The following is a 14,932-nucleotide window of genomic DNA, read 5'->3' as shown; positions in this document are numbered from 1 at the left end:
TTCCTCTGTCTGCCCGCTGATGGAGGAGGCTAAGAGGCTTGTGTAAGCTTCCTGATGGGAGGGACTGGTCGTGGGAAAAGCTGAGTCTTGCTGTGGTGGGCAGGGCCTTGCTCAGTAAACCTTTAATCCAATTATCCACTGATGGGTAGGGTTGTGTTCCTACCCCGGTAGGGCTAGGAGCATACCCTTCCTATCCATTCTTAGCCTTTGACTGCAGGTCTAAGGGACCTGTGGTCAAGTTAATGGGAAGCTGCAAGAGTGTTTACACCAAAGGGGAGCTTCCCAGACATGCTGCCCAGTCCCCCCGTCCCTGCGGTGAGCTCCTGCTGACCCATGCCTCCACTGGAGACCCTCCAACACCTGCAGGTAGATTTGGTTCCATTTCCTGTGGGGTCCCTGCTCCTTTCCCCTGAATCTTGGTGTGTGCATGGTTTTGTTTGTGCCCTCCAAGCCTGGAGTCTCTGTTTCCCCTAGTCCTGTGGAAGTCTTGTCATCAAATCCTGCTGGGTTTCAAGGTCAGATTCCCTGGGGATCCCCAGGCTGGGAAGTCTGACGTGGGGTTCTGAACCTTCACAGCACTGGGAGAACTTCTTTGGTATTATCGGTCTCATCTTTGTGGGTCATCCACCCAGTGGGTACAGGATTTGATTTTGCCATGATTGTGCCTCTCCTACCATCTTGCTGCGGCTTCTTCTTTGTCTTTGGATGCGGGGTATCCTTCTTTGGTAGCTTTCAGCGTCCTCCTGTTGATGGCTGCTCAACAGTCAGCTGTGATTTTGCTGCTCTCACAGGAGGAGATGAGCACCCGTCCTTCTACTCCGGCTATCTTGAATGGAAAGACCATCAATAAAGTGTTTTTTTAATTAAGGTGTACATTTTGGTTTTAGACTACAGTATAAACTGTATAGTGTAATTTTTACATGCACTGATAATGCAAAAGATTCCTGAGTCCCACCTTATTGCAATATTTACTTTATAGCGCTGGAACTGAATCTGGAGTATCTTTGAGGCGTGCCTGTATTCTTATGAGCTTCAATAGGAGCTTGAAGACAATAAAGCCTGACTTGTTCACACAAAAGGCAGCTCAGCTCCATGTACTGATTGAAGAATTTGGACCATTTTATATTGCCATTCTACTCATCCATTAAGATCCCTTGGTTATCAGTACCATTTTTCTAGATTCCATTTATATGTGATAATATGCAATATTTGTTTTTCTCTTTCTTACTTACTGCCGTCTGTATAACAAGCTCTGGGTTCATTCACCTCAGTTCAACTGATGAACCTATTTGCAGGACAGGAACACATACATAGATATGGAAAACAGATGTGTGGACACAGCGGGGGAAGGAGAGGGTGGGGCAGATTGAGAGGGGCATGAAACAGAGACGTGATTGCGTGTAAAGCAGAAGTCGGTTGCTGCATAACTCAGAGGGGTCAACTCATGCTCTGTGACCATCTAGATGAGTGGCATGATGGGTGGTGTGGGAGGGAGTTTCAAGAAGGAAGGGGTATCTGTATACTTATGGCCGATTCACATTGCTGTATGGAAGAAATCAATACAACATTGCAAAGCAATTATCCTCCAAATAAAAATGAATTTTTTTAAAGCTAAAAAGCAAGCCCCCCCCAAAAAAAAATTTTTTTTCTGTCATTTGTATTCAGAAGACAATATAGAAAGAAAGTACCCGGAAGACACAGGCTGAAGCTAGCCATCACCATGTTCATTAGAGCCTTGGTTCTTAGATATTAAGAGGAAACAGAAATGAAATGTCTCTCTTTACACTTGGAATAATTATGCTTAGTACAGGCATAGTATAAAACTCAAATTTATAAAGTAAATGGAAAAATAGCTAAAATATACATCAATGAGGAATTATAAGATAGTTATATCCTGTGTTTTTCCATTACTTAAGCTAATGTTTATAGACAGAAAATAAGCTAATAAAAACAGTGCTAAAGTATCTCAAGCTATTATGTTAAGAATCATGGTGATCATTTGGAAACCACAGGAAGAAAAAGGATTAAGTCTCAATTTTAATATCAGATTGAGGAAGAGCTAAATTGTAGGTGAGATTCTCATCAAAAAGAATCCTCAGCCAAAATGTACATATCTTTGTAAATGGAGGGAATGATAAAGCCATAATCACATCAGTGAAGTCACTTTGTATTGAAGTTTACAGGTTCATCTAACTTCATTAAGTTTTCCTCCCTTGTTATTGCTGAAACAGAAAGATGGCAGGTGAATGTAGAAATTAATCCATTAGACTGAACATGTTTCCATTTCAAAGTATGTTAATTTCCTTTCTACTTTGTCAACTTTAATTTGTCACTGAACCTGAAATGGGATAATTGCACCAACATTTAGGTTCTTATAGGGAGTCAAGGCTTTTCCTAATTTCATAAAATTACATTTAGACCCGTTGACACTGCTTAATGTATCACCAGGTAACGTGTTGAAACTTGGTCCCTAACATGTCAAATTAAATCAAAGTATAAATTAATTCAATGACAATTCCGTGTTGATATTTGTTCATTATGCTATACATACATTGTGTGTGGAATCTGCAATTTAACCTAAAATTATATAATGTACCTTTATATTTTAAAACATTATTTGTCTTCAAAAACTTTGGTATTCACTGAGCCAAACCACAGGTACGAGGCTTCGCTTTTGTCTTTTCTGGTTTTATTTTTTTTGGTTGAGGAATGGACGCAGCAGATGGAGCAGTAAAGACAACTTCTAATAACTAGAACTAATTTGAAAGATTCTAGCCTGTGATAATTCACTATGAATAGTCAAGATGGAATTGAAACCACTTTGAAAATTAAGATCATAGATATTTTAATACTCATAATATTTATGTTCTCTATTTTTTTTTTGTTCTTTATATTTTCAACTCTAAGTTATTTGATTAAAAGATACACTGTAATGTAGGGATTTTTTTTTAATCAGTCACACCTAATGTAAATAAAAATATCTCATAGATAAAGCAATTTGCTATGATAAGCAGGAAAAGAAGGGATGAAACTCAAAGAGCTGTGATACTGACATACAAATGTTTACTCAAAGGAGGAATGAATAAACAGTGAGTGAGAACGCTGCTGCTGCTGCTGCTGCTGCCGCCGCTAAGTCGCTTCAGTCGTGTCCGACTCTGTGCGACCCCATAGACGGCAGCCCACCAGGCTCCCCCGTCCCTGGGATTCTCCAGGCAAGAGTACTGGAGTGGGGTGCCTGAGTGAGAGTAAAGGCAAATAATTTTATTTTATTTAACTTTACAATATTGTATTGGTTTTGCCATATATCAAAATGAATCTGCCACAGGTATACATGTGTTCCCCATCCTCTAGGAGTTTTATAGTTCCTAGTCTTACATTTAGATCTTTAATCCATTTTGAGTTTATTTTTGTGTATGGTGTTAGAAAGTGCTCTAGTTTCATTCTTTTACAAGTGGTTGACCAGTTTTCCCAGCACCACTTGTTAAAGAGATTGTCTTTAATCCATTGTATATTCTTGTCTCCTTTGTCAAAGATAAGGTGTCCATATGTGCGTGGATTTTTCTCTGGGCTTTCTATTTTGTTCCATTGATCTATATTTCTGTCTTTGTGCCAGTACCATACTGTCTTGATGACTGTGGCTTTGTAGTAGAGCCTGAAGTCAGGCAGGTTGATTCCTCCAGTTCCATTCTTCTTTCTCAAGAGAGCTTTGGCTATTCGAGGTTTTTTGTATTTGCATACAAATTGTGAAATTATTTGTTCTAGCTCTGTGAAGAATACCGTTGATAGCTTGATAGGGTAAAGGCAAATAAATTTTAATTCTTCTGAATCCTACAATATCTTTTTTCCCTCTGATTATGTCATCAACCACATTAAACCATTTACTTAGTATAATTTAGCAATTACTTCCCATCTATCACATTTCCCCAAAATGCCAAAACACTAAAATATTTGGGGAGAAAATAATCCACTAGAAAATATTTTCAAAATATTTTACACTATATAAATATGTTAAGGGATTTTTTAAAAATAATTGTATAATACAGCTATCATACTTATATTCTTATCTATAACTACATACTAAATATTTACACATTTATAGATTTTCATTTTCTTCCTAATCATTCACCAAATAGTACAAATTTATCAGATTTCTCTCATCACAGCTGTTAAAATGTTAATGCATTTTATTCACACTGCTCTTACTGTCAAAAAGAAATGTGAATTCTATAGAATCTATGCCCAAAGTTGTGTCAAATTAAAAGACCATAAAATTAATATTAATCTTATATATGAAAATTATTGATTATTGGAAAAATCCTAGATCATCTATTTGATGATATTCTTTAAAATCCTATATTTTCTTGGAATTATTATTTTAACTAAATCATCCCACCCTATTCTTGCTATGCTTGCACGGCATGGTGTAACTTCAGAAAAGAAATATGGGATTTATCTTTATCTACTTTTGATTTTATTTAAATCTGTAAGAAACATCCTATTTTTGGTATTCTGACATATTTTTTTACTTTTCATCAATTTTCAGTAACTACTGAACCAGATTAAAAAAAAAAAATCAAACCCTAAATCTAAAAATATTAGTTGCAAGACTAAGAATTGGGCAAAGAGCCATAATTACAACTCAGAAGCATTTTCTAAAAATTTGGCAATTTTTCCAGTCATTCCATACAATTGTTTATTAGTCATAACAATCTTAAATTACAAATGTTTTATTTCATCATCAAGATATATTTTAATTATGAAACATAGTATGTTGGTAATAAGTCAAATTTTATTAATATTCTGGTACATTTCTTTATGGGAGAAGGCAATGGCACCCCAATCCAGTACTGTTGCCTGGAAAATCCCATGGATGGAGGAGCCTGGTAGGCTGCAGTCCATGGGGCCCCTAAGAGTCAGACACGACTAAGTGACTTCACTTTAACTTTCCACTTTCATGCATTGGAGAAGGAAATGGCAACCCACTCCAGTGTTCTTGCCTGGAGAATCCCATGGATGGAGAAGCCTGGTAGGCTGCAGTCCGTGGGGTCGCACAGAGTCGGACATGACTGAGCAACTTCACTTTCACTTTTCACTTTCATGCACTGGAGAAGGAAATGGCAACCCACTCCAGTGTTCTTGCCTGGAGAATCCCAGGGACGGGGGAGTCTGGTGGGCTGCCATCAATGGGGTCGCACAGAGTTGGACACGACTGAAGCGACTTAGCAGCAGCAGCAGCATTGCTCTTAAAAGGAAGACAATATCAAATACATAAAGACAAAAAATATAATTTTTTGATGTATGACAGAAAACCACAAAATTCTGTAAAGCAATTATCCTACAATTTAAAAATTTTTTTAAATTATTTAAGTTTTACAGATTAAAGAGTTGTGATTTTGATGAGTTAAATAGGATCAAAAGCTGACTTAAAACTCAACATTCAGAAAACTAAGATCATAGCATCTGGTCCCATCACTTCATGGCAAATAGATGGGGAAACAAAGGAAATAGTGTCAGACTCCGTTTTCTTGGGCGCCAAAATCACTGCAGATGGTGACTGCAGCCATGAAATTAAAAGACATTTGCTCCTTGGAAGAAAAGCAATGACAAGCCTAGACAGCATACTAAAAAGCAGAGACATTATTTTGCCTACACACATACATATAGTCAAAGATATGATTTTTCTAGTAGCCAAGTACAGATGTGAGAACCAGACAATTAAAAAAAGGCTGAGCACTGAAGAATTGATGCTTTCAAACTGTGATGCTGGAGAGGACTCTTGAGCGTCCCTTGGACTGTAAGGAGACCAAACCTGTTAATCCTAAGGGAACTCAACCATAAATATGCATTAGAACTGCTGCTGCTGAAGCTGAAGCTGCATTATTTTGGCCACCTGATGCGAAGAACTGACTCATTCCAAAAGACCCTGATGCTGGGAAAGATTGAAGGCAAGAGGAGAAGGGGAGGACAGAGGATGAGATGGTTGGATGGCATCACCGACTCAATGGACATGAGTTTGAGCAAGCTCCGGGAGTTGGTGATGGACAGGGAGGCCTGGTGTGCTGCAGTCCATGGGGTCACAAAGAGTTGGACACGACTGAGCAACTGAACAACAATAGGATCAAACCTAATTTTTCATGAATGCATAAGTATAGTACGGATAACTAATGCATATATATCAGACAATACATATCATTATACAATCATGGCAAGGCACAAACATACATACATATATAGATGCATGTAATTTAAGTATTGTTTTATCAGTTGCAAATAGTTAATTATTTTAAATGGTTATACTTTTAAAAATATATATTTTCATCTTTTCTTTAGTCTTCTTCTGTTATATAGGTATAAAATGATACAATTTGAAATAATAATTACAAATACTTATTTTCTCACAATCCAGTTTCACATACAACTTGCTAAATTTTCAGACTAGTATCAAATACCATATTGTTCAGATTCTAAGATACATTTTTTCACATTTTCAAAATGTAGGTGAATCTTATATTTATTATATATAGTGGGATTATGGTTTTAAAAAACAGAACTATTATTAAACTGAGAAGATTACATTTTTTGTTATCTTAGAGTGTGAGGAATATGATAATTATAGAACTTATAGTCATATTTTTTCCTTTTAGTTTTTTACTTTAATAATTCTAGTAGTTCAAGTTTAATTGCAACGTTAAAGATTAGTATTTATGGAGAACACAACACATGCAAAGAACTATTATAAAGGCATTCATTTTTATTAACTTAATCTTCTAGAAACTGTGAGAGGAGATACTATTTCACATATGTGCATATATATATATATGATGCTGGGAAAGATTGAAGGCAGGAGGAGAAGGGGAAGACAGAGGGTGAGATGGTTGGATGGCATCACTGACTCAATGGACATGAGTTTGTTATCCAAACTATCCAAAGTTAGTTATCCAAAGCTATCCAAAGTTAGTTCCTCTGGGTGGCATGCAAGATCCTTCTTCCTGACCAAAGATGGAACCCAGACTCCCTACAGTAAAGGCACAGAGACATAACTGCTGGACTGGCAGGGAATTACTGCTGAGTAACTTCAAAATTTCTATTTCTTCTTGAGATGGCTTTCAAAATTTACTTTTTCTAGGGAGATATTCATGACATCTAAAATTTCAAGTTTAGTGTCATAATACTGGAGTGGTTAGCCATTCTCTTCTCAAGGGGATCTTCCCAACCCAGGGATCAAACCCAGATCTCCTGCACAGTAGTTAGATTCTTTACCATCTGAGTCACCAGTTCAATTCAGTTCAATTCAGTTGCTCAGCTGTGTCCTACTCTTTGCAACCCCATGGAGCGCAGCACGCCAGGCTTCCCTGTCCATCACCAACTCCTGGAGTTTACTCAAAGTTATGTCCATTGAGTTAGTGATGCTATCCAAACATCTCATCCTCTGCCATCCCCTTCTCCTCCTGCCTTCAATCTTTCCCAGCATCAGGGTCTTTTCAAATGAGTCAGTTCTTTGCATCAGGTGGCCAAAGTATTGGAGTTTCAGCTTCAGCATCAGTCCTTCCAATGAATATTCAGGACTGATTTACTTTAGGATGGACTGGTTGGATCTCCTTGCAGTCCAAGGGACTCTCAAGTGTCTTCTCCAACACCACAGTTCAAAAGCATCAATTCTTTGGCTCTCAGCTTTCTTTGCAGTCCAACTTCACATCCATACATGACTACTAGAAAAAACCATAGTCTTGACTAGATGGACCTTTGTTGGCAAAGTAATGTTTCTGCTTTTCAATATGCTATCTAGGTTGGTCATAACTTTTCCTTGCAAGGAGTAAGCATTTTTATTTCATGGCTGCAGTCACCATCTGCAGAGATTTTGGAGCCCCCAAAAATAAAGTCTGCCATTGTTTCCACTGTTTCCCCATTTATTTTCCCATGAAGTGATGGGACCAGATGACATGATCTTCGTTTTCTGAATGTTGAGCTTTAAGCCAACTTTTTCACTCTCCTCTTTCACTTTCATCAAGAGGCTTTTTAGTTCTTCACTTTCTGCCATAAGAGTGGTGTCATCTGCATATCTGAGGTTATTGATATTTCTCCCAGCAATCTTGATTCCAGCTTTTGCTTCATCCAGTCCAGCGTTTCTCATGATGCACTCTGCATATAAGTTAAGTAAGCAGGGTGACAATATACAGGCTTGACGTACTCCTTTCCCAATTTGGAACCAGTCTGTTGTTCCATGTCCAGTCCTCTGTTGCTTCCTGACCTGCATACAGATTTCTCAAGACTTTCTTTGAGTCACCAGGGAAGCCCCAAATTATTTACATTCCTGTATATATACATATATATGTATATATACACACTTAGTTGTATAGTTATCTCCCTTATTATGCCTTATACATTTTTTTGTATCTTTATTATATTCCTTATTATTTTTCTTGATTAATTTGAATTACTGGCACGTCTTTTACTAGTTGTTTCAAAGAACCAATTTTTTGGTTTAGCTTTGACTAAACCATAGCTTTGATTATATGGACCTTTGTTGGCAAAGTGATGTCTCTGCTTTTTAATATTGTGTCTAGGTTTGTCATAGCTTTTCTTCCAGGGAGCAGCATTTTTTTTAATTTCATGCCTGCAGTAACCATCTGCAATGATTTTAATATCAGCTATATTTTTAATTTGGAGAAGGAAATGGCAACCCACTCCAGTGTTCTTGCCTGGAGAATCCCAGGGACGGGGGAGCCCGGTGGGCTACTGTCTATGGGGTCGCACAGAGTTGGATACGATTAATTATATAGAAGTGCTCATTTTTGTTAGTTCTAAGCATATAAAATTTTCTTGTAGTTCATTTATTGTTGATTTCTAAATAAATGGCTTTGTGTTCAGGAAGCAAGATAATTTTGAATTAATTTAATATTTTTGAAAGTATTTGATTTTAGTGCAAAGTTCCATGTGTGATTTCAACAAGTGAGGATTCCACTAATTTTTTCCTGCTGTATTCTTTATGTGACTATTATAAATAGAGTTGGTGGTGGACAAGGAAGCCTGGCATGCTGCAGTCCATGGGGTCGCAAAGAGTTGGACACAACTGAGCGACTGAACAGAACTGATAAATAGGGCCAATTTATTCATAAAGAATGATAAATTAATTTGCTTCTTGTTTATTATTTTTAAACTCTTTTTTACTTGCAGAGGAAACAATCCTAATAAATGCAATCAGGAAGTGATGATAATGGACAAAAAAAAAGGTACTTTCCTCTGTGGCATAAGATTCAATAATTCAACAATTTTCCATGATATATAACATGAATCTACTACAATCTCCCTAGTTTCATTATCTGTGTTTTTTATTTGTTTTTTTCTTTTACTTATATTGGAGTATAGCTGATTAAGAGTGCTGTGTTCATTTCAAGTGTTAGAAAGTGATTTCAGTTATATGTATACTTGCATCTATTATTTTCCAAATTATTTTCCCATTATATCTATTATAGAACATTGAGCAGAGCTCTCTGTGCTATGCAGTGGGCCCTGTAGGTCATCTATTTCAAATACAGGGGTGTGTACATGTCAATCCCATCTCTCATTCTAACATGGTAACTACAAGTTTGTTCTCTAAGTCTTAGAGTATGTCTCTGTTTTTCACTCTTTTTAAAATGATTTTTAATACTTCATTTTTGTCCAAAATAGAAACTCTCTGTCAAGGCAAATGATAGCTAATATGGTTAAGATAAATTAGATGCCTCTCAAAATATGTTACCCTTGTCAAACAAAGGTTTTTAGCTAATATTGACTACTGCTATGCTTTCAGTTATCGTAACACTCTACTTGAAATGTAAAACTAGTGTCAAGTCCAGGTCTATCCAGCATTTGCAGGAACTATGCAAAATATATTTTATAAATTCACTTGCACTCTAAGAACTTTTGTTACCCAAACTGGCTTATATATTTGAAATATATTGTATGTTAAAGTCAAATATGTTAGTTTCATTTTGAGTAGATACTTTAAGAGACCAAAGGTGAAACTACAAATAAACAGCATAAAGTGATTCTTGCCATTTCAGTTACTGGTGAGTATAGTAACGTGTTATCATGTCTGAACTCTTGGATACTCGGTAAACAACAATTGTTCTCATATTGCTTTTCAGATGCTTTGCTGAATAGTGTGACAGAAAAGCTCGGTTAGAAAAACTCAGCAGTTCTCTGTAACTTCATATGTTGCTGTTTAGTGACTAAGTCATGTCTGACTCTGTGACCCCGTGGACTGTAGCCTGCCAGGCTCCTCTGTCCATGGGATTTCCCAGGCAGCAGTACTGGAGTCGGTTGCCACTTCCTTCTCCAGGGGATCTTCCTAACCCAGGGATTGAACTCATGTCTCCTGAATTGGCAGGTGGGTTTTTTACTGTTGAGCCACCAGGGAGGCCCATAACCACATACAAATTTTTCAATTTCAAAAAAATTCCCTTAAAACTGCCATTTGTACATAGACTTGTACTTGTCATGATCACCAACATCAGCAGTGATATCAGGATTTAAAGAAAATAACTTGGGTTTGTTAAAACAATAATAACTCATTTTTGCAAGTAGTGTTGTATTCTTGTCCATTTTTTTATGTATTATGTACACAAATCACTCAGTAAAAGAAGGCAGGAAATGAGAGATAAAGCTGGACTTCATTAAACTGATTTTTTGATTAGATAATATAGATCAATTATAAGTCATGCCCATCATTTGGGGCAAAGATATTATTCTTGTCATCATCATACATAACAAAAAGGCCAGGAAATTCATGAAGAATATACTAGAGAAAATTTGATACATACACAGATATATGCATATATGTGTTTTCCCCACCTAAGGGAAGTGACTTTATATCATATATTGAGAAATGATAGATATTTTCACTGTTTTCTCAGTTTATGTATTTAATATACACAATGCTCCTTACATGATATTGCATTAGCCTTAGGCTAATTTAATGTGGCAGACTGTATTATTTTTCAAAATATGTTCTACCTCTTCCTAAGCTCTAAGTGAGTTTTGTCTCAGTGACTTTCCTGGGGCAATAAAACATGAGTGGTGGTTATGAGTATGTTCCTAGAAGAACTCTGAGAGGCACTGAGATTCCAGTTTGCCCTTTAACCCTTTCTTCTCAGAGCTCTACAATGATCTGTGCTGAGTCACTTCGGTTGCATCCAACTCTGTGCGACCCTTTGGACTGTAGCCCGTCAGGCTTCTCTGTCCTTGGGATTCTCCAGGCAAGAACACTGGAATGGATTGCCATGCCTTTCTACAATGGCCTAGATAGAGATTAATCCATCTCCCTGAGTCCCAGAGTGAAAACAAATGGAGATGGTCCACAGTCGAACCTCCATAGATGCGTAACAAACAGCTGACTTCAAGGCATTGCTCTTTCTTCCCTTTATTAATATGAACATGTATTGCAGTTATCTTTTCCCCTTCCAACACTGTAAATTGAGTGTTTATAGTGTTGTTGTTTCAGTTCAGAAATCTCTAGATCAGAAGATTCCACGTCCAGAACCAACATAGAGATGATCATGAGACTTGGAACTTTAAACCTGGTGCTATGATGGATAACTTTTAAATTATCTCTTTTGGGAAGGGAGTGAGGGTGTTTCACATACAGAAAGAATGAAAATGAATACATGAGAATAATTTGCGGAAGAATGCATTGTTCTTCAAATTAGTTGTCACTTTCTCTAGTGGAAGGCGGATCATAAATTCCCTCTAGAAGTTGGAGTACAAGTGGAACACACCACTTCTAAACATGTACCTCAACTTCCATCATGGAGTGCTACCAAGCTTTCCCTTCCTTCTGCCACCATAAAAGCACTATCCTGTTTAAAAATAGACACTGCTCCATCAACAGAGGACCTAGAATGAAAACATGGGCAGCCAGACTGCAGGTAGCATGTAGTCAGTATGCAGCACAAAGGAAAAATAAATATGTGTTGTTGTAAGACATTATGATTCTAGGATCATTTACTAATTGTAGGATATTTTAAACTAGGCTGAATCATATTTGCATCAAGTAATCAAAATGTAGTATTCTGGGCGGCAGAGATTAACCCTTCAAAGTGGAAAATGAGGACTCAGCCTCAGGAATAACACAGATAGGAAAATGAAGATGCTTCTATTGCTTGTCTTTCCAGCTTCATCTAATCTTTCTTATCTTTGATGCTCAGCTAGTCAGGGATATGCAGACAATTTTTTAAATTTATTTATTTTAGTTGGAGGCTAATTACTTTACAATATTGTAGTGGTTTTTGCCATACATTGACATGATTCAGCCATGGTTGTACATTTGTCCCCATCCTGAACCTCCCTCCCACCTCCCTCCCTATCCCATCCCTCTGGGTCATCCCAGTGCACCAGCCCCGAGTACCCTGTCTCATGCATCGAACCTGGCCTGGTGATCTCTTTCATATATGATAGTATAGATGTTTCAATGCTATTCTCTCAGATCTTCCCACCCTCATCTTCTCCCACAGAGTCCAGAAGACTGTTCTATACATCTGTGTCTCTTTTGCTGTCTTGCATACAGGGTTATCATTACCATCTTTCTAAATTCCATAAACACGTGTTAATATACTGTATTTTTTTTTTTCTGGCTTACTTCACTCTGTATAATAGGTTCCAGTTTCATCCACCTCATTAGAACTGATTCAAATGTATTCTTTCTAATGGCTGAGTAATATTCCATTGTGTATATATACCACAGCTTTCTTATCCATTCATCTGCTGATGGATATCTAGGTTGCTTCCATGTCCTGGCTATTATTAAACTGTGCTGCGATGAACATTGGGGTACACGTGTCTCTTTCAATTCTGGTTTCCTCGGTGTGTATGCCCAGTAGTGGGATTGCTGGGTCATATGGGAGTTCTATTTCCAGTTTTTAAAGGAATCTCCACACAGTTCTCCATAGTGGCTGTACTAGTTTGCATTCCCACAAACAGTGTAAGAGGGTTCCTTTTTCTCCACATCCTCTCCAGCATTTATTGCTTGTAGACTCTTGGATCGCAGCCATTCTGACCGGCGTGAAATGGTACCTCATTGTGGTTTTGATTTGCATTTCTCTAATAATGAGTGATGTTGAGAATCTTTTCATGTGTTTGTTAGCCATCTGTATGTCTTCTTTGGAGAACTGTCTGTTTAGTTCTTTGGCCCATTTTTTGTTTGGGTCGTTTATTTTTCTGGAATTGAGCTTCAGGAATTGCTTGTATATTTTTGAATTAATTATTTGTCAGTTGTTTCATTTGGTATTATTTTCTCCCATTCTGAAGGCTGTCTTTTCACCTTGCTTATAGTTTCCTTTGTTGTGCAAAACCTTTTAAATTTAATTAGGTCCCATTTGTTTATTTTTGCTTTTATTTCCAATACACTGGGAGGTGGGTCATAGAGGATCCTGCTTTGACGTATGTCGGAGAGTGTTTTGCCTATGTTTTCCTCGAGGAGTTTTATAGTTTCTGGTCTTACATTTAGATCTTTAACCCATTTTGAGTTTATTTTTGTGTACGGTGTTAGAAAGTGTTCTAGTTTCATTCTTTTACAAGTGGTTGACCGGTTTTCCCAGCACCACTTGTTAAAGAGATTGTCTTTTCTCCACTGTGTATTCTTGCCCCCTTTTTCAAAGATAAGGTGTTCATAGGCAACAATTTTGATATGAGAAAGATTTAGATAACTATCCCTCCGTATACTTCCCAATGTTTTTAATTATTTCTGCTTCACCTTAAAAAAAATTCTCATTTGTACTTGGCCCACGTGTTCTCAGGCCAATGGCATTTATGCTGAGCAAAATTTGGCTACATGCCCCATCCATGCATCTCGTAAGACAGAGCCGTTTTCAGCAGAAAATGAGAAAGATATAGCCTTGAAGAGTACGAGTTGTTTTGTTAACCTAAAAATATAATCTCTTTGAAACATGACAGCAGCTATAGCTCTTAAAGGAATATTTTACGGCATCTTCATCAGCTAGCACATATTAGGCTTCTAATAATCAGTAATGCATGCCTTCTAACATTTTTTTAATACTAATACACATTGGAAGAATTTGTGATAAAATTATTTTTCTACAGAAAGTTAGTGTTTTACTATAGCTCTCCAAATGTACAAACAATGTGAAAAAAATAGTAAGATGCATTCTCTAAGTATTTTTAATTTATTTTGATCAAAAATTTACTGTAAGAATCCAATATGTGTTAAATCCTGGGGATTTGAATCAGCATTAAGATACATTTCACTCTTCAGGAATCCTTAGTATTTTGTGGGTAAGACAAAAAAGTTACAGCCGGCCCCATATCTTCATGGCAAATAGATTGGGAAACAATGGAAATAGTGAAAGATTTTTTTGGGAGGGCACCAAAATCATTGCAGATGATGACTACAGACATAAAATTAAAAGACACTTGCTCTTTGGAAGAAAAGTTATGACCAACCTACACAGCATATTAAAAAGCAGAGACATTACTTAGTCAACAAAGGTCCACTAGTCAAGGCTATGGTTTTTCCAGTGGTCATGTATGGATGTGAGAGTTGGACTGCAAAGAAAGCTGAGAGCCAAAGAATTGATGCTTTTGAACTGTGGTGTTGGAGAAGACTCTTGAGAGTCCCTTGGACTGCAAGGAGATCCAACCAGTCCATCCTAAAGGAGATCAGTCCTGGGTGTTCATTGGAAGAACTGATGCTGAAGCTGAAACTCCAATACTTTGGCCACCTGATGCGAAGAGCTGACTCATTTGAAAAGACCCTGATGTTGGGAAAGGTTGAGGGCGAGGAGGGGACAACAGAGGATGAGATGGTTGGATGGTATCACTGACTGAATGGACATGAGTTTGAGTGAACTCCGGGAGTTGGTGATGAGCAGGGAAGCCTGGCGTGCTGCGGTTCATGGGGTCGCAAAGAGTTGGACATGACTGAGCAAGTGAACAGAAG

The 14,932-nt window shown here is 37.4% G+C and overlaps 1 long non-coding RNA gene across 1 annotated transcript; it reads left to right on the top strand.

Annotated features, from left to right (window-relative positions):
- The first annotated feature begins 223 nt into the window (after positions 1-223).
- LOC129627356 (uncharacterized) lies at positions 224-11,156 on the top strand. Its single transcript, XR_008702577.1, has 5 exons — positions 224-366; positions 792-868; positions 9,175-9,230; positions 10,128-10,369; positions 11,136-11,156. It is a non-coding gene; the product is annotated as an uncharacterized LOC129627356 (long non-coding RNA).
- The last annotated feature ends 3,776 nt before the right edge of the window (positions 11,157-14,932 follow it).

This window comes from Bubalus kerabau, chromosome 14 (assembly GCF_029407905.1).
Source record: "Bubalus kerabau isolate K-KA32 ecotype Philippines breed swamp buffalo chromosome 14, PCC_UOA_SB_1v2, whole genome shotgun sequence".
Taxonomy (NCBI): Eukaryota; Metazoa; Chordata; class Mammalia; order Artiodactyla; family Bovidae; genus Bubalus; species Bubalus kerabau.
Note: the sequence above shows the minus strand (reverse complement) of the source record. Positions and strands in the feature narration are given on the sequence as shown.